The 23,279-nt window shown below is 42.7% G+C and overlaps 1 protein-coding gene across 4 annotated transcripts in view; it reads left to right on the top strand.

The window, feature by feature from the left end:
• The first annotated feature begins 1,494 nt into the window (after positions 1-1,494).
• Positions 1,495-23,279, top strand: part of LOC143039592 (afadin-like) — an 879,482-nt gene continuing 857,697 nt past the window's right edge. For all 4 annotated transcript variants that reach the window (XM_076209825.1, XM_076209828.1, XM_076209829.1 and 1 more), the window contains exon 1: positions 1,495-1,719. The gene's annotated coding sequence lies outside the window, so the exon portion shown is untranslated. The remainder of the gene's footprint in view (positions 1,720-23,279) is intronic.

Genomic DNA, 23,279 nt, shown 5'->3' with positions numbered 1-23,279 from the left:
TAATTACTTTTCATAATTTTTTTTGTTTTAAGAAACTGTTTACCAAAAACTAATGTGTTGCACGTGGTTCGTACTTATATTTTTGGAACGGTTGGTGAGCTTATTCATTTTACGTCCACCTGTTCTCTTAGTTGAAATCTATAAGAACACACAAATATATAAAAGCACTCTGCTTCGTTAGCATCTTTTTTCCAAGTGGTCTACTTTGCATGCATGTATCTATGTAAATATACACAGTGTTATCGTTCTCGACTGCTAATTCAGTGATCCGAGTTCGAGTTCCACCTGGGCTGAAAAATGTCAACATCGCTGCACTTCGAGTCAGTTTCTTAGTGTAGTCACTTTGGCTAAAGTGTGAAAGCAGCACAATGCTGCACATCATTATTACCACCATTGAGCAAGGGGGTGGGTGTAGAAGGCCACAACATTGCCCATAGATCGGACCACATACGAACTCTAGGCTCTCATCTTGTAGGGTAATAGATATCAATCATAAGTCCAGCACGTAATCCAGTATCATAATAGGTCATTGATATTGTGACAAAGAATAGACCTCAGTGTTGTGAACGTCATTGTGACCTGGTTGCTAAAGTGGCCAGTTTGATGATTTGGTTCAGTTTCATTCTGTTTCGAATGACCTCTGGGTATGAAGCTACCCAAGTTCAGTAAATCCTTTTCATTTTGATGATTTGTTTATTCATGGGTTTATCTAATTTAATTCACCATTTATTTCTACTTTTGTTTATTCGTATGATCTATTCTAATTGGCTATGTGTTCAAAGTATCGATGTAGATCCTAATGACACGCCGTTCGACCCGAGAATGTTCTATAATTTTTTGACAAGTAACAGACGTCTCGGTACTTCTTGTTTACAACCTGCAGGAGTCAGTTCCGTTGGAGAAAAGGGAAGAGAAATGGTAGTTGCGTAGCCTATGGGATGCAACGAAGGCACGAGCCACTACCTCCATGTAATTGAAAGAATCAGGGAAACACTAAAGCATTATTCATAATATCATATGATTAAAAGCATCGGGAAGGTCGGCCAAGAGTACCCTATACATGAAACCTGTGTTATTGCGTGAAGAGCAATGTGGAAGAAAATTATATAGGTAGACAGAAAGTTTTGGATGGAAAGAATAAAAATAGAATGGGATAGGAAGAACAACAGAAAAAGAAGAGAGCGGTAGAAACAAATATAAAATGTAAGCGACTGCGAGCGAGCACGAACGGTGACTCGCAACATCTTCCCGCTTTCCCGGTAGTGCTGCAGACATCCTACAGATGGCAGAGTAATCGCACGGACATGACAAAATATATACGGATAAATTTATTTTTATTATACATTTGAACTTATTTTACTTTATTTAGAATTGTATTATTATACTATAATTATTGATGTAATCAATTATCTTAGAAATACTTTTTTAACAAACTTGTTTTCCGTGAAATATTCTCGACGCAAAAGAAGTTTATGCGCATGCGCTAAGTAAACAGTTTAGTTGTAAACTTTGAGTTGTGACGGAAGGAGTGTACCGCAGTGTTTCTGTGCTACAAATCTGTTTAAGGAAGAAAAGTGGTGTGATTGTAAGAGTAATGATATGTGTTTTTGTTTAGTTTCAACATGTCCTGAAAAACAAGTGTTATCGACATGAAATAGTGATTTACCAATTTAAGACGAGCGTACCTGTTAAGTAGTGTTTACCTGCGAAACGAACAAAGTAAGTACTTCACCTGTTAATATGCTGTACTTTGTTTTATACAATATTAAGTATATATTGCATGATATTTTTACGTTATATTTATTGTTTTTCATAAGTTGAATTGTTTTAGTTCAAGTAACACGCTTAAGTTTGTACAAAGATGAAGTCGAAGTTGTGTGGGTGATTCTGGCCCCGGGGCATGTGCTGCACAGGTAGGCTGGCTAGCCGGGTGCTACCCCCCATCTCCCCACACCCAACCTCCTCCACCCACCAACCCACGACATATCCTCACTCCTCACTTTACTGCCTGCCTGCCTGACTGGCTGTTGTCTCGGGTCCTTGTATAGGGAGAAAGTTACTTATGCCATAGTAGTTCTGTGTGCGATCGTCGCGTATGGATGAGGTGTGGGATGTAGACGTGGGAACACTGGGCACGGGGAGGATAGCCCGAACTTGGTCCTGGGTTTCCAGCTTTTGGTATTTGTTCCCAAATTTAGTACGAGCCATATTGTTCACTATCGATACAGGTAGAATCAAATAACAAAAAAATGCAAAAAAATGAGCTCCTCAGACGTGTAAATCTTAATATTATCACAATAATATGTTTACGTAAATACTGTTGGTTCTCTCCTAAATTGTTTACGATCCTTGTGTATTGTCCGTTGTACTCACAATCTTATCACAGGCGTTCTCTTCTATTTCCTAAGATCGACATTCTTTATTATACAGTCACTTCTGGTGATTTCCAGTGTTTGGACATGAGACGTTGTTCCTGTCCACAATCGGTAGCTGCTCAACACCATGTCTTGCTCTTTATGGTGCTCTTGTGTTATTCATTAGTCATTAGGGTAGTGAGGGTTTTCCCTCGGTTGAATAAAATTGCCAGGTAGCCTCAGAAATATATATATATATGTATATATATATATATATAATTTTGCCGATGACGATCCCGATTTACCAGAAAAGTGCCAATTCTTGCCGATGCCCATTAATCGGCACGCCCTTTATATATATATATATATATATATATATATATATATATATATATATATATATATATATATATATATATATAATTTTGCCGATGACGATCCCGATTTACCAGAAAAGTGCCAATTCTTGCCGATGCCCATTAATCGGCACGCCCTTATATATATATATATATATATATATATATATATATATATATATATATATATATATATATACATATTCTGTTGAAAACAACAGCGAAATCATTAGAAATTTCTTTCTTTCGTAAGCTTTCTAGGTTTCGGAAAGTAAGATTTCTGTGCAAAAGAGAGGGGAAGCAGCAAATTTCCAATTGACATTAGGATTTTATATTAACACAAATATATACGTTGTACATAAATGAAAACAAACAAAATAAAACACGGTAGGAAAAGCCCAGGACGTTTCGCAGCTTACGAAAGGAATTAATTTCTAATAATTTTGCTGTCGTTTTCAATAGAATATGCTTGAAAGAGAATCTGTCACTCTTCACTATATATATATATATATATATATATATATATATGTGTGTGTGTGTGTGTACACCTTATGTATGTATATGCCGGATTTGTCGAGTTATTTATTATACCTTGTAGTGATTTTACACTAGCAAACCATATAGTGGATGCTAGAGTAAGTATATAAATATGTACTACCCTGAACGTATTAGGTGAAATAGGTCTGAGCCTTTTGGCGTTGCGAGTTCTGTTTGCCGGACAAAATCACCTGACGGCTGCTAGACTGTACAAACATGATTCCTATTGTTCGGATTTAACGGACTTGTTGGGCAGTAATGAAATTCGTCTGGCGGTGTACGTATTTAAGTATGGGACGTCGCTACTTCCGAAGGTTGTAATTAGGTGACCTGACCCCCAGCTGACCTCGCCTGACCTCACTTCTTTACCTGTGTAAAGGGTTATCACACTGGGCTTCTACGGGCTTCACCATGGTTGAGAGTTCGGTGTGTGAAAACGACTTCGGTTACAGTGTTTTGTTTCAGTTCTCCAAATATCAAATTATCTTCCCGTCATATTAGCTATTAAGAAACTCGCAAATAAATAAATAAATAGAAAAGCTAAATGGTGAACTAAGATATTGTAAACCTGTACGAATGTTAGACTTAGTGAAATGTTCTTAGAGGTGCCTAAGGTTTCTGTAAGCGAAGTCATATACTAGATATTCAAATGGAGGTTGGAGGTAGGATGTCGGAGGAAAAATAACCAAGTGTGATAACCCCTGAAGAGACCCAATTGGTCCTGGTCGAGCTTGAGTAAATCGGATGTCCAAAGTAGTTCGCTTCTATCACATAATTGACGTAATTGGAAACGTGATGGTCTCGTATTCACTTAATAGTGAGTTCGAATCCCGCACTTCTCTCCGATTACCAGCAGTGATTCACCTGCCCCAACAGTCCAAGCGCATAGAGTGTAGGTGACGGCTTCGGCCGCAGTTATACGCTTCCTGGTAGACCCCCCACTGGCACAGGAATTGCGTACTCCACTTTGTATGGAGTTTCCGAAATAAAATAAAAAATCTCATGTGGAATCTCGCGCGCTGTAGTTCTTAATCGTCACACACAAATTTGTGTAATGTTTGCTTGTTTCTTGAATTCTGTTCATTTCACCAAAAAAATGCGTTCTGGCATGGTTTTCTATCTTTGTACGTGTCGGGGAGAGAGTGGTTAGAATTGTAAACAAGATATCCAGCTCTTTCCGATGAATGGTATCGGCTGCTCTGTAACTGTAACAGAAGGAATAGAATATTTTCAGAACATCCGGAGTGACACTGTAAATGGTTATTTTTAGATTAAGTTCAATTTAGTTGCAGTGTGCATTTCATACGGATGAAGGAAATTGGCAAGTTAACTGATGGAAGAGACACTGCCGGGACTTGACCGTCTGGCCTAACTCGATCCCCCAAAGCCCCCCCCCCTCCCTCACCCTTAACTTTCTTGGATGACGCCGCTAACCTAGTTAGTGGGGGACGGGTGGCGTCACCCAGACTTCGTTAGGGTGACGATTCTTCGCGTGGGCCATCCTGGGTTTACGATTCTTCGGTTGTAAAAGTTGTTGACAATAGCATAACCCGCATTCAACCTAACCTGACCTAATCTTATCTTTATTCCACTGTTGATGTTCGGCGTACTGGGGTGACAGTTCTTCAGGTGGGATTTCATGGGGTGACGATTCTTCACGTGGGCGTTCTGGGGTAACAATTCTTCATGTGACCCCTTTTGCAGACCCCACCTTTCCAGGAAATAAAATTTTCCATGTGTGTTTGTCATACATTTATTAGATAAAAGGCTATAGTTGGTGCTGTGAACACTTGCTTTGTGAATGTATTCTGCCGATTTATCTTTCCAATTAAAGAGCAGTTGCCTTTTGATTGTTCTCGAGATTTTGAGGTTTGCTAATTAAAGAGAGTGACCAGGTTCGTTTCTTGGTATTGCGGTTTACGTGTGGTATACGGTCGTTTTTATTCAGCTTGGAAGTAGACATAGAACGAAGTTACTATTGTTCGAGAATACACCCATCTTGCTACATTGCTTCTGACCCAAGGGAGTGGGCAGGATACAGGGATGACCCGTTATCCATTAGGAGCTAAGATGAGAGGGAGGAAAGGGTGGTGAATAGGAGAGGAAATGGGCGGGAGTAGGTACGTGCCTTTGGGTTCGCTACCTCCCATTTAAGAGGGTGTGGGGACTCTTGTTATATTAATAGACGTCTATCTCTGATGTTTGTTACGGGATATAGTTCATCAGCGTTTCTATCCCATTGGACAATCTCGATGATGGTAGAGATCGCACTTACCTGGTGATGCAGAATATAGTCTACACGGAATTTATATTTGGGTGGGACTGTTGTATGTGGGATAACATCATAAATTTATGACTGTTCAACATGTTAACTTGTATTATTTATATTCATATTTATTTTTAGGCCGTCCCTGTGTCGTTTTTATTTTTCCGAAACCTCGTTTGATTTGTATATTTACTTATTTTATTTTTTCTATAATTATTTTTTAAGAAATTAGTTCGGCATACCCAACCTCGTCGACCACTTTGTCGCGAAAATAAAGATGGCCCCATTCCCCTTCATATGGTGATATTTATAGATGGTATATTGCTCAACGCCATGCAATTTTATTCATAAAGATACGAGACTAAGATTGAAGGTCTGATTTTTGTATCTACGGGTTGGTCCTTTGACCCCATGGGGGGGGGGGTTGCACATTGTTTCAAAAGTAGGACCGCAAATCCGTAGTTAGTGGATGCATAACTGTTCTGTTCCTTGTTGAAGTGGTCCCCAGGAGGCTAGACAACAACAGTGCATAAGCATAGGATACACGGGGGAATGGGCTGAGAACCCGTGGTCTACAGTAGACCGCGGAACCTCCAGACCTGAATACTAACTTGAATAAAATCGTCTGACATTTGGCAGAATAGAATCGTCTGCATATGGATTGCCGGGTTGAATGTGGCCTCAGAGGCTCAGACATTTGTTTGCCTGCGTCTGTTTCTGTTTATTTTGTTTGTTTGCTACCTGTTTACCTCATGTTAGGGTCATGGAGAGAGTGTTATAAGGAAACGGGAGTTGGTACAACTGTCGCTGCAGCGGCGGGAGACTGGGCGCGCCATCGCGCAGACTCAACAGCAGCAGCAGCAACACGCGACGCCGCCGCGGACCGGAAGGAGGAGGCTGCGTTGAGATCTCGGCGGGGGAGGGGAAGGGAAGGGAAGGGGAGGGGGACGCGAGGGCAGAACCCACGCGGTTGGGGGAGAAGCGAATAGAATACAGTACGTACAAGAAGGATGTTTACATCTCTCTCTCTCTCTCTCTCTCTCTCTCTCTCTCTCTCTCTCTCTCTCTCTCTCTCTCTAATACGGGGATTTCCTCTCAGTTGATTCAAATAGTATGACGTTAGTAGCCAGAATAAAACCCACAAAGGACTTCATTGTATTAAAGGGATTCTTCAAGAAATTCGTCCCCAATAGTAATGGCGAAATAACGGGGCATCGTCACGGACGTTCCTGTGAAGGATATATTTTTCATAAATGTGTGATGGGTGTATACATGGGGATGAATGGGTTGTGGGTCTAGTATGCAATGCATAGGCCTTTCAGCCTTGGTCCAGTCTCCCTCTACCGAATAAAATAGTTCACCGTTAGTCTGAGGAAGTTCCATGGAAGGGCACTGGATGGGATAGTTTGCGATTATGTCGACTCGAGTGTGTGCCGGCAGGCGATTTTATTATATATATATTTTTTTTTATTCATGTATTTATTTTGTCAAAATGTCGCTGGACGTATCTGGACTTGGATTGCGAGAGACGTTCCGTACCAAAGGACTCGGAGAAAGTTCCTTGTGATGCAACGTCCGGAAGTCCTTTCTCCGTTCAAGGTTCCTCAGCCATCAAACTCCCAACTTTCCCAATTGAATACCCGGTGGGACAATCGTAGGTGTGATCTCTGCTATGGCGTTTATGTTACGTCACGTCGACGAAGTGCCTCTTGGTGTGACGTCATAACGCTTTTTCTTTTCTAGTTCTTATCATCATCATTATCCGTGAGGTTTGAACAGTGACAGCCCCCCCCCTCTCTCTCTCTCTCTATCTCTATCCCTCTCTATCCCTCTCTCTCCAGTTGATGGACGGCCCATAGATCGAAAATGACTCGATCGGTCCCGACCCTCCATTTCCACCCGAGTTTTATGCCATTAAGAATATAAAAATAGAGGAGGCAGCAATAGACCATATGGCCTACACTGGGCAGTCCCATGTCCCTTAACATGTCATCCCTATCCCAAAATTATCTGATCTACAACAACAACCCATTGTTTCAGCGTTCACTACATGTTACTAAATTTATTCTATTAGTTAACCGCTGTTGGTAAACCATGTATTGCTTGTTTCCTTCTGAAACCTAAATTTGTGTTACGTATCCCAATACGTTTGGCACCATCTTGAAAGGTTTTATTTCAGTTTCGTTTCCTTATTCTTATTCAACTCCTGCTATCGAAGGGGATGCACACAACTGAATGAAATAGCCGACACATGAATGATCTTTATTCCCTGTTCGGGAGGATTTAGGGTTAAAAAGAGAACTTAATTATGGACATTTGATGTCTGTGTCTATATTACATACAGGAATAAGTTTGTCCGTAAAGCACTGTGGCTCGAAAGCTCACTTTAAAATACAAGCACACTCGCAACTGCGTAGCAGGTTACAGGGCGTTCGCGTGCTTGGTTGTGTCAGCTGCCAGATGAACGTACATTGTTGTCCCATATGCATCTCACAGTATCGACGCAGAATAAGTTGCTATTCAATGGAGTCTTTTCCAAACTTAATAAAAACGTCTTGCGTTGCCCAGAATCGGTGTTAAATCTGCGTCGTTCCTCAACAGGGAAGTTAATCAAAGGATTACAAAGGCGGAGCATGCCGACAGGAGACCTTTTGGTCCATATCTAGGTCGGATGCGAAAACAAAAATCATAATAATAATAAAATAATAAAAACTATAATCATGTAAATGAGAAATAAACTACATAAATGCATAGGTATAGTTAAATAATAAACAAACAGGTAAATAGTAAATAATGATAACAGAACAAAAACAAATAATACAAAATAAATTATAATCATTACAACATCTTGACCTTTGGGGGTAATTGATGTGTCATCCAATTGAATGATATTCTTCAGTGATGCTCATGCCTCAACTCCCCTTTCATTGTGTACACAAATTCTCTTCATATTAGGTGCCGTCAAACTGTTTAGTTCCTATAAACTGACCTTTCCTCACTTCCAGAGGGTTAAGCCCCAGTCACAACAAGCTTACGACCTGTTTCCCACCGCCTTCGACCGAAAATCAAGCGATCGGTCGGCGACACAAAACCCATGCAAGGAATTGAAACTGAAAAATTTAATGTGGTTGATAAGATGAAAATCTATGTACTGGGGACTATGTGGTATGTGTTGTAATATATCTATTTATCTATCTTATTACCGACTACCAGCGACTTCCAAGGATTACCTGCATCTGGTCGCCGGTGGGCGGAAACAGGTCGAGCTTGGTGTGACTGGGGCCTTAGGCCGGCCACACACGTGCAGTTTAAACTGACAGTTACAACTGTTCAGTTACAACTGTTCAGTTACAACTGTCAGTTGAAACTGCACGTGTGTGGGTAACTGAGATACCCACACACGTGCAGTTTCAACTGACAGTTATAACTGAACAGCTGTAACTGACAGTTATAACTGAACAGCTGTAACTGTCAGTTTAAACTGCACGTGTGTGGCCGGCCTTGAGCGCACGTCAATTAAACTTATAACTGTGTTTCTCTGGGTTTGTTGATATTTCATCGCGTGAGACTCCGCCCTCAGTCCGGTTTTGCCTCTTCGTGAACTTGCTACGTCAGGAGTGTGGGTGAGCTTGCGATGCTTTCCGAAGGATCTTGCTTGTTTCCTTCGCCTGAGTAAGGCGGCCTGCCGGCAGGCGAAGGTTAGTCGAGGTGGCCGGTAGGTTTCGATACACTTTCACAGCCGTTAGTCGTTTTAGTCAGAATAACTCGTTTGTTAATTAGAATTAAACAAAAATCATCATCATGTCATATCATATTATCATACCATCATGTCATATTATCATACCATCATGTCATAGTATCATATCATCATCATGTCATATTATTATTCCATCACCGTATATCAACATACCATCACCATGTCGTAACATATCATACGATCATCACCATGTCATATACCATTATCATCCTATCATATACCATCATCGTCGTGTCATATACCATTATACTATCATCATCGTCCCATATACCATCACACCATCATCGTGTCATATACCATCATCATCCTATAATATATCATCACATCATCATCGTGTCATATACCATCATCACCATCATGTCATATACCATCATATTGTGATCATCATTATCCGTGTCCGTTGGCTGCCGTACCCCCCACCCTCATCCTTCACACCGAGCACGCGTGTGTGGGTAGTAACAAGACCAACAGATTAACCCCCTTTGCTACCAGTCGGGGTGCTACGGGACTGAACAAGTAAACGCCTCCGTGGTCGAACTCTTAAGGAAAAGTTCCTTCAGACGCGTCTATTACCGATCGAGCTAGGTCGTGACCTCTTCCCGGGGACGAGGAGCTGAATAGAATCGCCTGAGGGCATCGAGGGTAAAGGGGAAGGTGACACTCAGGGCTGAAGGGGTTCGGGGGGTCTTGAAGGGGGAGGGAGTGGGGAGGTAGTATCTCTCCCGTGGTGGTACACGCGACCAGGATGGCGTCAGCACTGTTCCAATAGGTTTCTCTCTCTTTGTGTGATTCACCACGGCCTTGGTTCACGTGTGTGGCTTGTGATCGAAAGGTATTATTCGCCCTGGTGAGAGCACGATATCGTCTGTATGTATGTATGTTACTTTGTATATAGGATAAGAACAGTGCTCATGTGTTCTTCCTCTGTATGTGTGTATCGCTATGCATATGTGCTATGCTTTTACCTCTCCTCTCATTCGGCATCCTCTGCATTCTTTGTCTTCAACAGGGTGAAATGCGTTTTTTTAGGCTGTCCAGCTCCACCTTTGTGGGTTGTCGTTAGAATGTGCACGTTGGCGCGTGTGTACACAGTTACACAAAGTAGCTTGTGTCTCAAAAGCTGCCCTTTTGTGTGTGAAAGTAATAGGAAAGTCTGCATGAATTGGTTCTTTGCCTCGTAGACCGGTTGTATAGCAAGCAAAGCAGGGTCAAAGAACCCAGGAAAAATGATTGTATAGCCGACATGGTTGGAGAAATTAGAAAAGTGGTAGTTATTACTGTTATTATTTTCATTGGCACACAGGCTGGTATGTGTGTGTGTGTGTGTGTGTGTGTGTGTGTGTGTGTGTGTGTGTGTGTGTGCACGCCAACTCTGCTATGCCTTGTTCAGGTTATTTATATATATATATATATATATATATATATATATGTATATATGTATATATAATGTACGTGTATATATATGTATATATATATATGTACGTGTATATATATATGTATATATATATATATATATATATATATATGTATATATGTATGTATATACATTACCGCATCAACGACAAAGACCAAAGCGTCACCACCCAACTTCAATCAAAACATGTCACCTCACCGGGGCACTGTCGTCGTTGATCACCGACGAGTCACCCTAAGCAAGTAAACAAGCGCCGACTCTGCTTACTTTGTTCAAGTCTGATATATATTCCCGCGTTGTTGATTGGAGGGGAAGGGAGGGGGTGAGGATGCGTGAGGAAGAAGTCACGACTTCGGCATTTCGTGATCTGAAGGAAAGGATGACTGGGCAGCGCTGCACCACACCGTGACCCGTTGTCATTTCCTGATGACGACAGGTCATGCGATGTTGGGGGGAGGGGTTCCCCAGGTTGACAGGTCATCCGTTGACCTTGGGTCAACAGCCAACGTGACCTGGGTACAGTCATTTCCACCCCGAACGGGATTTGGTCTTTTTGTGGTGCTGCGAGACCGTTTCCGTGGACTAATATCGTAGAGAAGTGTGCAGGAGTGGTGTGGTAGATGTTAGAGTGGTCACGTGACTTGGTTTACAAGGGTTGGGAGACGCCTTTATTAAGCAGTGGACTTCGAAATGGCTGATTGTATCATTGGTTGAAACAATGTCATCAGATTGCCAAGGTAGATGTTCCCCAACGAGGCGTTTTGTAGGTTGACAGTTTAGATTAAATTGTAAAAGAGACAAAAGCTAATTTGTGCACTTGAGGCGTAATCTGAAACACTCAGGTTTCGTATTCGCTTAGTTGTGGGTTCGAATTCCGCACTTCTTTCCAATCACCAACAGTGACTCTTGCTTGCACCAACATTCCAAAGGCATAAAAGAGTGGCGGCTTCGGCCGAAGCTATATAGCGCCTCCTGACGTAGGTTCCTCACCTTTCTCTTCCTTTAGATCATATTGAGCTTCATCGGGCTTAATGAAATTGTCTGTCGGTAGTGTGAAAATATTTGAGCCTTGAGAACAGATTAAACCACCTTAATGATCATAACCGGTTGAACATTTTGTTCAGTTGTTGGAACGTCCTCGGCTCAGAACAGGAATGAATCTTGTTTTCATCTAGAATTCGCCTTCCTACGTGAGCTGTTATACCCCCCTCCCTCGTTCCCCCAAATATGCTTTGTATTGCACGGACTTGGGGGGTGGGATGGGGACCACGCTTCAACTCTTTCCTGAAGCCTTACAATGCTCTCCACCTTGCCACGAGCGCCGTCTTCCGCTTGGACCGAGAGTTCTTTGTCCTGGAGTAACAGTTGTTTCGTTCACAATAAATTGTGTATTTTCAATATATCGACACGTTAGATTTTTGTCATGCAAATGTATCTTTATGAGACAAAATACGGTTCAGAGACGTTTTATGTAGTCTTGTTTATTGTTCGTTTGAAGGGCATTTGTCCTCGCTGTGTGTTCAGGACGAGTTGTGACGTCATGTCGACTGTTGTCAACTGTGAAATGGTATCGCCCAACAAGATAGAGTTCTTGAAGGCGGTGTGTGTATTTTCCTAGTCAAATGGTACGGGAATGAAGTTGTTTCATAATATTCTGGCTCTTTCTGCCTTTGGGTGTAATTATGTGAACTGATGTATCTTTGCCAAATTTTAATGTTCAGGATTTGTTATATTTAGGAAAGATCTACTAAATTTAGATTTGTTTGGTATTTGATAGAACTATTTCCTCATCTTAGCTCTGCCACAAATTGATGTGCCTCTGTGGAAAAATGTTTCTTGATAGCCTCCAAACACTCTCTCTCACTCTCTCTCTCTCTCTCTCTCTCTCTCTCTATCTATCTATCTCTCCCGTCACTACAATGGTATCTCAGCCGAATGAAAGCATCTGGTGTTTATCAAAATAATTTTTTATCCTCTAAGCGGTAGGATTGTTCACTTGTTCACCTATTTTATTTAGTTAAGGAACATCCCACTAATTGCAGCATCAGAATTTGGACAAGAGGAAAGAACTACAATTGTACTTTGTATCCATAACATTGTATACAACCATTAAGTAAATTATTAAGAATAGTAACTACCTGCATCAAAACGCCAGCAGTACAATTTTATTTGGAACAACAAATGTCAGTAAGAGGAATTAAAACTATGGATTTTATCAAACCATATTTCATCACACAATCCACGCAATGTCCATGTATAAATGCAGGTATGATAAATATACACATAGCCACAAAACAAACACTCCTTCATAGACCATAAGATTCCATACTTCCCCAAACTCCTCCATTATAACTCCCAGAACAAGCAAGAATTGCTCTGACACTCCTACATGCAAGTCTTTGAAACGTACATATAGTATATGGCCTACCCAATTTGAATGTTTCCTACCTTAAGGAAAATTTGAAACAAGGTTAGGTTAGCGTAGGTTAAGTACCTAACCTGACCTAATTGTAAAGGTAGGCCACATACTATATCAAAGAAAAAATCATAGGCCATATACTCCACTGACACCGTCACCACTTGTCACTGAGACCATTAATCAATCAATCAATCAAATCAGCCATCCTGAGTCCACTGCTGAACAAAGGCCTCCTTCTAAGACCGTATCAACACGGAATCGTCCTTGCGACAGACTTCTTTTGCCATAGATGCAACTAAGACACAGAAGACACAAAACACCTTATTTCTCTCCCACAATCGCTTTCCAGACTGCAAGACAAAATCTTCACACGGACTTACAGGCTCGACCGATGGCCACGGCCTCTCTGGACGGGGCGGGGCGATTAGGGGTGGGGGGAGATGATTCCCTTCGACGTCTGGCCACCTAGTGCAGGTTTCTATCGTTCTCATGACTAAAACGGGTGCAATCACGTACCTCCGCACTGCGGAGAAAGGGGATGGTATGCTCGTTCAACACACACAGTCGGAAGTTAAGAAGTTCGTAAGTCGGAAGTTAGGAAATTTGTGGGTATCATCGTGGTAGACGCGGGCACGTCGTGGGATGTTTTGTTTTCAAAATGACTTAATGGGAATCTATTGTGCGAAACAAATGTATTCGGTATTAGTTTTACAGTTGGATGTCGTGTATCAGTTTATTGGAGTGTGGAAACTGGAAAAACGGAATGAAGTTTAGGCTCACCGTTGATTTACGAGGGTAGAAGTAAGTTAAGGATGAGAGTTTTACTGTGAACGAAGTTTCAATGTCAAGAAGATGTAGGTGAGGAAGAATTGAGTTGGGAGAACTACAAACCAGGTATTTAGAGCCTTAAGGTGAAAAAAAATGTCCGACAATCTAGTTTGACTAGTATAGTATCACCATCCGATGGTTGTGTGTTTGTCTTCTCTGGGCGAGTTATGCGGGACGGGCCTCGCTTGCATCGAGAGGAGAGGGAGGAGGAGGATGAGGAGGCTCGCTGGAGTGGCCGAATCGGGACCAATCGTCGCATGGGGCTACCTTCAGGGGTCGGAAGTCCCACCAGGGGCTGCCCCTGTCCCTGCAGAAGCACATCCCGCAACCGGGGCCTCTTTGCCTCGTCCTGAGGACTTCCCTACGCCCGGTATCGGCATTGTCCGTGCACGCCATCCTTCTTGTGTTGTTGTCCGTCTTTGCCGCCGTCGCCGCTCTCGCGCACCGGCTCACCTTGACTTAGTGGTCGCAAGGTGACCATCGCTGCCACTTCTGGTCGCGTCCAGCGTCCCCGTCCGTCGTCGTCGTCGTCGTCGTCGTCGTCGTCCTCCTCCTCCTCCTCCTCCTCCTCCTCCTCCTCCTCCTCCTCCTCCTCCTCCTCCTCCTCCTCCTCCTCCTTCTCTTTCTCCTCCTCCTCCTCCTCCTCCTCCTCCTCCTCCTCCTCCTGCTTATCCTATGTACTACTCCGTTACCTTAAATCTCTCTTGTGCCGCCTCCGTGACTCCACTTTGATGTGCTATTGTCCCCGGAGATAAAGCTTCGTTTACACGGGTCAAGTTGAGAGGCAAGTCAAGCCTGCAAGTTACTTGCTACAGGTTACTTGCCTCCCAACTTGCCCTGTGTAAACGGCGCCGGTTATTTGGCCATTGCTGACAAAGTACTAAATACACCACTTTATCACTCTGTTAAGCCGCGTTAACACGGACTAGTATAGTAGCCACTAGTACTACCGACTTGTAAACTACTCCCTGTATCTGCCAATGTCAACGAGATGTTAATTAACTTGCCTCCAAACTATCCTGGTGTCAAAACTTAGTGCCGGGTAAGTTAACTTGCAGGTATCACTAGTGGCTAATAAACTAGTCCCGTGTTAACTAGGCTTTAATGTACCCCTACTCCTGAAAACCCATTCTCCATGTACATACTCCATCAACTCCTGTTGAATATATCCTACATTTCACTAACCATCTGCACAGTGTGTTTCCCCACGACCTCTGTGGGATTTATTTTCCTCATTCCATGTTCTCATACCACAACCAATATCTCCCAACTCCCTTTGAGGGTGAGCTAATTCCAGGAAATACTTAACTGTGACCGAGGTCGTCCCCTTTGCCCTTGTGCTTGGACTTCCAGGGGAGGGAGCAGTCACTGGTTGGTACACGGGTCCTTGTCTTGCGAGTCGAGATCGACAACTGCCCTCCACTTTTCGCCTTTAGACCCGTATACAGCATTCACTCTGGACTCCCTTTCAGGAGGCTGTGTCTTCACGTTCTAACTAAAGGCTGTGTCTTCACGTTCTAACTAAAGGCTGTATCCTCACGTTCTAAATAAAGGCTGTATCCTCACGTTCTAACTAAAGGCTGTGTCCTCACGTTCTAACTAAAGGCTGTGTCCTCACGTTCTAACTAAAGGCTGTGTCCTCACGTTCTAACTAAAGGCTGTGTCCTCACGTTCTAACTAAAGGCTGTATTTTCACGTTCTAACTAAAGGCTGTATCTTCACGTTCTAACTAAAGGCTGTATCTTCACGTTCTAACTAACGGTTAAGGTTGTGTCTTCACGTTCTAACTAAAAGTTGTGTCTTCACGTTCTAACTAAAGGCTGTATCTTCACGTTCTAACTAAAGGCTGTATCTTCACGTTCTAACTAAAGGCTGTATATTCACGTTCTAACTAAAGGCGATCTTCACGTTCTAACTAAAGGCTGTATATTCACGTTCTAACTAAAGGCTATCTTCACCTTCTAACTAACGGCTGTATCTTCACCTTCTAACAAAAGACTGTCTTCACGTTCTGACTAAGGCTGTATCTTCACGTTCTAACTAATGTCCGTATCTTCACGTTCTAACTAAAGGCTGTATCTTCACGTTCTAACTAAAGGCCGTATCTTCACGTTCTAACTAAAGGCTGTATCTTCACGTTCTAATTAAAGACTGTATCTTCCCGTTCTAACTAAAGGCTGTCTCTTCACTCTATCTAAATGTATATTCCATTCACATTGATTCAATCAATCAATCAAATCAGCTATCTTGAGTCCACTGCTGAACAAAGGCCTCCCTCATGGGATTCACATGACCTGTTTGAGAAATTTTGCCTTATCTGGAGGTGTTTGTTCGGAATTCGTTCGCGCTTACCTATATCCCAGGGCCTTTCTATGTGTTTGTCATTGTAAGGACTGAGGTGATAGTGGTCTTACGCCAGGAGGCGATTTGGTGCCACCAACCTTGTCACCGGGAGCTGCTGGATTCGAACGCGGGTCCCTAATTCATATTGTCAGTCTCATTCGTGATGACATGGAATTAAATGAAAAAAATAATAATAATAATAATGTGGTTGAAAAAAAAATTAAGATCTGCACTGGGGACCATTCAGTGTGTGTGAATATGGGTGTTAAGTGTGTACCCTTCACAGGAATGAGTACGTCGCTGTCAGAATAGACACAAAAGAAATGGAAAGGTGTTTGTGTCTCGTGTTATTTCCATTCGCACTCCTCATAGCTTGAATCAGTTTGGTTGTGTGTGTGTGTATGTATTCACCTCGGATCTGCTGCAGTCTCTATCGAGACAGCCAGACACCACCCTACGGCAGTGAGCTCAGAGCTCATTATTTGCCGATCTCTGGGTAGGTCTGAGACCACTCACACACCACACACCGGGACAGCAAGGTCACAACTCCTTGACTAACGTCCCGTACCTACTCACTGCTAGGTGAACAGGGGTTACACGTGAAAGGAGACAAACCCAACTTATCTCTTATGTGTGTGTGTGTGTGTTAATTGAACAGACTCCCATAAATACGATTACTGTGTACAAACGTCAACCAAGACACGTCATCAATTAATTTAAGTCGTTTAGCGTGAAGCAGAACGAAACCCATTAAGACTGGCCTCGTGTGGTTAAGGTCAGGGTCACCAGATTTAGCACAATTATACTAAACTTAGCATATTTCCCCTTGACATAATACTGTATTATTAAAAGCTGTATATAACAGAAACCGAAAGTATTAAGAGTAACAAAAATTAGTGTTATTTTTGTCAATCTGGCAAGAAAGGAGGAGTATGCAAGTAAAACCTTCATTCTTATCCATAAAGTTATCTAAGTTTTTCTTAAAACAACCAATAGCTCTAGCGCTCACTACATGGTTACTAAGTCCATTCCATTCGTTGACCCCTCTTTTGGTAAACCAGTTCTTGCCTATTTCCTTCTTAAACCTATTATCAAACATATGCCCAAAGTATGGCCACCCTGGTCACAGTACCAGACACGTGTTGGCACCGTGCCTTATACGTGGGGGCAAGGCACCGCTTAAGGAAAACAACACTGAGAAGAATGCAACCTTTTGCGGGGAGATGGTCAACCCCTGTATGCTCTCCCGATCCTCTCCATGTGCTTGGTTATGGGCTATCTAAGAAAGACCACCCGCTTTCACGGGATAAGTGTTAATGGGAGAGGAAGAAAACTCTTTAGGGAAATTAAAAGTTATTTGTGTATGGACGGGGGCTTTTGCCACTGGGCGCTTTAGGGGATGTTTATTAGAGTTTTTGTGTCGTGCCTCAGGAGGCATGCGCATGTGCTTGGCACTGAGTGGGCGGCGGTTCCTTTATATGGAGGTCGGGTGCCCGCGGAGGAAGGCGGCCGTGGTCGTAAATTGTAATAGACAAGGCAAGTGGCCATTGAAGATCAACGGTTGCGTCACCTAATTCGACATTTATAACCTCTTCCCTGTGGTAGTGTACCGTTGTAGTTCTTTGTTTTGGTTCGATCCAAAATGGGGTGCTTGGGTTAACAACGGTGTTTTGACCACACCTAGACGAATAAGATTTTTTTTTTTTAGGCCGCACGAATTCCTGTTCACACTAGCGGTTTGAACCGCGGCGGCACCACATTGTTATGGAGAAAAATGCGCGTTTGTGTGTGAACGCTTCCAATAACTTACATTGTAATTGAATCGCCGCGGTACAAACCGCTAGTATGAACAGGGCCTAAGACTAAAGACACACGGGACACGTCATTGTGGCGAAGAGGTTACGGGAGCAGGTTCTGTCCCTAAGAATATTTTATGTCTGAGGGTCAAATGGGGTCAAGGGTCTGGCTATTGTTTCGAGAGCCTGGGAGTGCACAGAAGGTTTCGCAACGCTGCACTTGGGCCAGGCACTGGCAGTGGTAATTGACATTTATTAAAATAATTATGATAATTCCAGTTATTACAATGAATAGAGTTATGATTATTATTATTGTTTTACGTTCATTATGTTGCCCACTTTCCGGGAATACTTGGAAAAAAAATACATCAAGAGTGATGGCTGAGTTGGTTAAGTCACTGTCCATTTATTACATATCGACTAGGTTCGAGTCCTCGGCCCGACAGCGTCTCCGTTTCCGAATATGCTTCCATCGAGCTATATACTCCTGTTAGTCTCGATCTTGTTTGCAAGGAATTCAAATGGAAACAAGTCAATGTGGTTGATAAGATGTACTGGGTACTATTCAATGTCTGTTGATATATATACATATATATATGTGTGTGTGTGTATGTGTGTATATATATATATATATATATATACCGTATATATATATATATATACCGTATATATATACTGCTAGTGTACTGGCGGCATTTTTGTATGAATCCTTTGAACCAGGTCCACTTAAAGAGAAGTATTAGGGAAACAGTGCCTCCCCCCTGTGACACGTTGTTAGAATATGGAAAAAAAAATATCTGAAGTTTGGGAGTTCAAGCCTATTGGCTACTGTTAGGGAAGGCAGCATTCATCGATAGATGTTGGAGTTGAAGCAGAATCAAGTACTCCAAAGACATATCGTGTTGCTTTATATTAGTAGAGAATGGGTGATTTAGTTGTCATAAGATACCCTTGAGTTCAACTCAACAATTAGGTGCCCCCAGCCAGTTCCATTATCAATATCCATACGTATTTCAACTGGGAGTTTTTTCCTCCGTATCTCCCCCCCCCCTCTCTCTCTCTCTCTCTCTCTCTCTCTCTCTCTCTCTCTCTCTCTCGCTCACACATACACACACACACACACACACACACACACACACACACACACACACACACACACACACATTTATATATACTGACCCAACAGTATGGAGTGGTGCTCACCTTGTGTGGATAATAGCTTAATAATGAACTCGAAATTGAAGAAGATTATGGCCGGGGGATTCCTCTACGTGCATTGCTTAAGGAGGGCGTGGCCTTGATAAGCCCTCTAACACGACGCAGAGCACCAGCACCAGGTGCGTCGCCCTTCCAGGCTCTTCTCCACTTCGGGAGATAACCTTGTTGTCGTTTGTTACTCTAAGTCTTGGTCTCGTGCGGGTTCTTGTCTCTGACTAACTGTGGGTGTTGTGACTGAGAGGATGGTTCTTCTAGGAGTACGGGTGATACATACCATGACGTCACCGGGCGCCGTCTACGACACGACACGACGTTGTGCTCTTAAATAACCATGGGTATGGACGCTTTTACTCGTGGTCGTGACATGTGAAAGTGCCCATAGACACCCATGGTTGTATGAGAACACGACGTCGTGTCTTGGACGACCCACGGCGAAAAGTCGTTCCGTGTGATGCGAATCTGTAGTCGCCCTTGGTTCTCGGAGTAGGTGTTGCCTTCCTCCTCGAAACATATGTATCCTTTTTAAGTTGAGACTCTGGAAGACTCAAGGAAGGAGTGGGACTCGAAGCGAGGGTACCGAAGTCAATGTAGGAAACCCGTAGGAGGAGGAGGATTGCTGAGCAAAAATAAATAAATAAATAAATAAAATAAGATAAAATAAGATAAATAAAAGTACAGGTGAGAGGAATTAGTAAACTACTGACGTCACACACATTAAAAAGATATATCATATCCTCGCCATTTGTACGTCCTTGTTGACGTCAACTTTAGAGGAGTTCTTGTGAAGGATGCACCTCTAGTATGTGATAGTAGGCGCTGCCTATTCGTTTGGGTTTATCTGGTGTTTTCGGGTTTATGGGTTTTGTTTGATATGAGGACATAAAAAACAGGTTCTTTCCGTTTATATTTTCCGTAACTCAAATGAACAGGTTCTTTTCAATAACATTGTCCTTTAAATTACTACCAAAGAGTATACAGTAAATCTGAAGAAAATACTAAAAAAACCATACCTTCTAGTTTATCTTTATTTAATTATCACACCATCTCCCCCACCAAAGGAAAAAAAACACAGATCAAAATGGAAAAAAAATGTTTAGGACGCCTGGTGAGCTCTCAAACCACGTGGCCATCCTGTGCCCCCCATACTACTGATGAGGGGCGATATGTGGGTGACCCCAGATCGGGGCAAGAGGGCCCAGGGACAGTCACTGAGGGCAATAAGGACCGCCTGGGCGACGTCACGCGTCAAGGACCTGCCAAGACTTCTGATAACCTTTAGACCTTCCCCCGCCCGCGTACGCTGCACCTCGGCTCACACACGCCGACACACCCAGAGTCTTCGTCCCTCCTCTTTCTCATCCTCTTCCTCCTCCCTCCTCGCTCTCCTCTTCCTTCCCTCCATCTCCTTCTCTTCCTCTCTTCCACCTCCTCTTCCTCCCCTCCACCACCTCCTCCCCTTCCTCCCCCCCACCTCCTCACCTCCACCTCCTCTTTCTCTCCTCCTCGTCGTCATATCGGCCCTCATCATCCTCCGTCCTTCTTTTTCCTACTACTGTTCCTACCACTCATCTCCACCTCTTCCTCAGCTGCGACCGCCTGGAACATCTAGACCTTCCTCCTCCTCCTCCTCCTCCTCCTCCTTATGCCCTTCCTCTTCCTCTCCATCTTTATCACCATCATGCTCGCCATCTGCCTTTTCTTTCTTCCTTCAGTGCCCCTTCCCTCCACGTCCCCTTCCCGCGTGTCACCATACCTTCTCTTCGTGATTCATCTTGATACCCAGAGGTGCACCCCTTCTTATGGCCTTCTGTTCACTTGGATTCGGGTCCATATTATCCTCTCGTTTAGGCTACCTCCTCCTCCTCCATCATCACACTCTCTAGCCTGTATCCTCCGCATTCATACCTCCACTTCCACCCTCCACCTCTCCACTGCATTCCAGTCGCCTTCGTCCGCATCCACCCCACGGGACTTGTATTTATTTTCCCTCCCCCTCCTCCCCCTCTCCCCTCTTCATCCATCTTCATATTGTCCTCCTCTCCCATTCCTCTTGTCATTCATCCACATTGTCCTCTTCATCCTTCCACATTGCCCTCCTCATCCTTCCCTTCATCCACATTGTCCTCCTCATCCTTCTCCATCATCCATCCAGTATCCTCACCACTTTTCCTCTCCTCATCCATATCGTCCTCATCCTTCCCCGTCAGCCATCTATTATCCTCTTCACCTCTTCCTCCGTGCATCCATCGGCGGGCGAACTTGTCTTTCCGACGAGTCACCCGTATTCGCCAGGTCGTTAAACGTCACGGGTTTCGCATGAAGGGTGCCTTCTGTTTAGTTTGCCGCTGCCAGTATTATTAGAACTACGTGAAGACCTCGAACATTTTATTCTAAAGTCTCGCTAAAAGGTCATCCCACTGGGCTATTTTCCATCAACCTCCGATTAATTGGCGATACCACCCAACCCCAGAATTTTTTTCCGCCGTAAAATAACCATTATATATATATATGTGTGTGTGTGTGTGTGCGTGTATATATACACATATATTGAAGTATGTAAGACAAATGAGTGGAAGGGTGGTGAGTTAAACACAAAGAACAGTTGGAGTTTTATTCACTGACGTTTCGTCCTTACCAGGACATTCTCAAAGTACATACAGTTTTAGAAAATTAACAGCTTATATAATCCATCCTTGCCGTGTTCCCCTCCCTCTATACTCTCATCCGTCCTCTACCCTTTTTTTTTTCTTTTTTTTTCTTTTTTTTTTTTTTTCTTTCATGTGACTCCGACCATGTCATTTCTCCCTCCGTTCTCAATTGTCCTTTTTACCTCCTTGACAATCAGAGTACTTACCGCTCCTGCTAATTTTATAAACCCTTCCCTATGGTTGATGCAGGGGTGGGAAGTAATGTAGGCTGCCTCCACTATTTTTCTTTTCTTTTTCTCTAGACCTTTGTGGAGCACCTCTATCTTTTTCCAATCTGGAAGATGACCACATTGGTCTAAATGAACTACTAGCGAGTTGGAGGTTCTGTGAGCTCGAGCTACGGACATATGAGCACAAAAATGACGTCAGAGCTCACAGAACCTCCAACTCGCTAGTAGTTCATTTAGACCAATGTGGTCATCTTCCAGATTGGAAAAAGATAGAGGTGCTCCACAAAGGTCTAGAGAAAAAGAAAAGAAAAATAGTGGAGGCAGCCTACATTACTTCCCACCCCTGCATCAACCATAGGGAAGGGTTTATAAAATTAGCAGGAGCGGTAAGTACTCTGATTGTCAAGGAGGTAAAAAGGACAATTGAGAACGGAGGGAGAAATGACATGGTCGGAGTCACATGAAAGAAAAAAAAAAAAAAAGAAAAAAAAAGAAAAAAAAAAGGGAAGAGGACGGATGAGAGTGTAGAGGGAGGGGAACACGGCAAGGATGGATTATATAAGCTGTTAATTTTCTAAAACTGTATGTACTTTGAGAATGTCCTGGTAAGGACGAAACGTCAGTGAATAAAACTCCAACTGTTCTTTGTGTTTAACTCACCACCCTTCCACTCATATATATATATATATATATATATATATATATATATATATATATATATATATATATGTATATATATATACAAGCAATAAAAACACTAAGAACTTGTGTTCACAAATGCGTAAGTAACCACTAGTAAAAGTAAACTAACGAGGCAGAGGAATTTCGTATAATTACATCTTCAGTGCTGAAGATGTGATTATATGAAAGCGCTCTGCTTCGTTAGTTCACTTTTCCTAATGGTTACTTACGCAAATATATATATATATATATATATATATATATACATATATATATATATATATATACATCTATATATACTGCCATTTGATTTGCTGGAGGAAAATTATTTTCCTTCGGCAAATCAGATACCTTTCACGATAGCTGCGGGCTGCACATCTGCTCCGACAGTCGGAGGAAATATAACCCAGTGTGATAACACCTTCATTAAGA

This window comes from Oratosquilla oratoria, chromosome 26 (genome assembly GCF_046742065.1).
Source record: "Oratosquilla oratoria isolate Oo_2021 chromosome 26, ASM4674206v1, whole genome shotgun sequence".
NCBI classification, from domain to species: domain Eukaryota; kingdom Metazoa; phylum Arthropoda; class Malacostraca; order Stomatopoda; family Squillidae; genus Oratosquilla; species Oratosquilla oratoria.
Note: the sequence above shows the minus strand (reverse complement) of the source record. Positions and strands in the feature narration are given on the sequence as shown.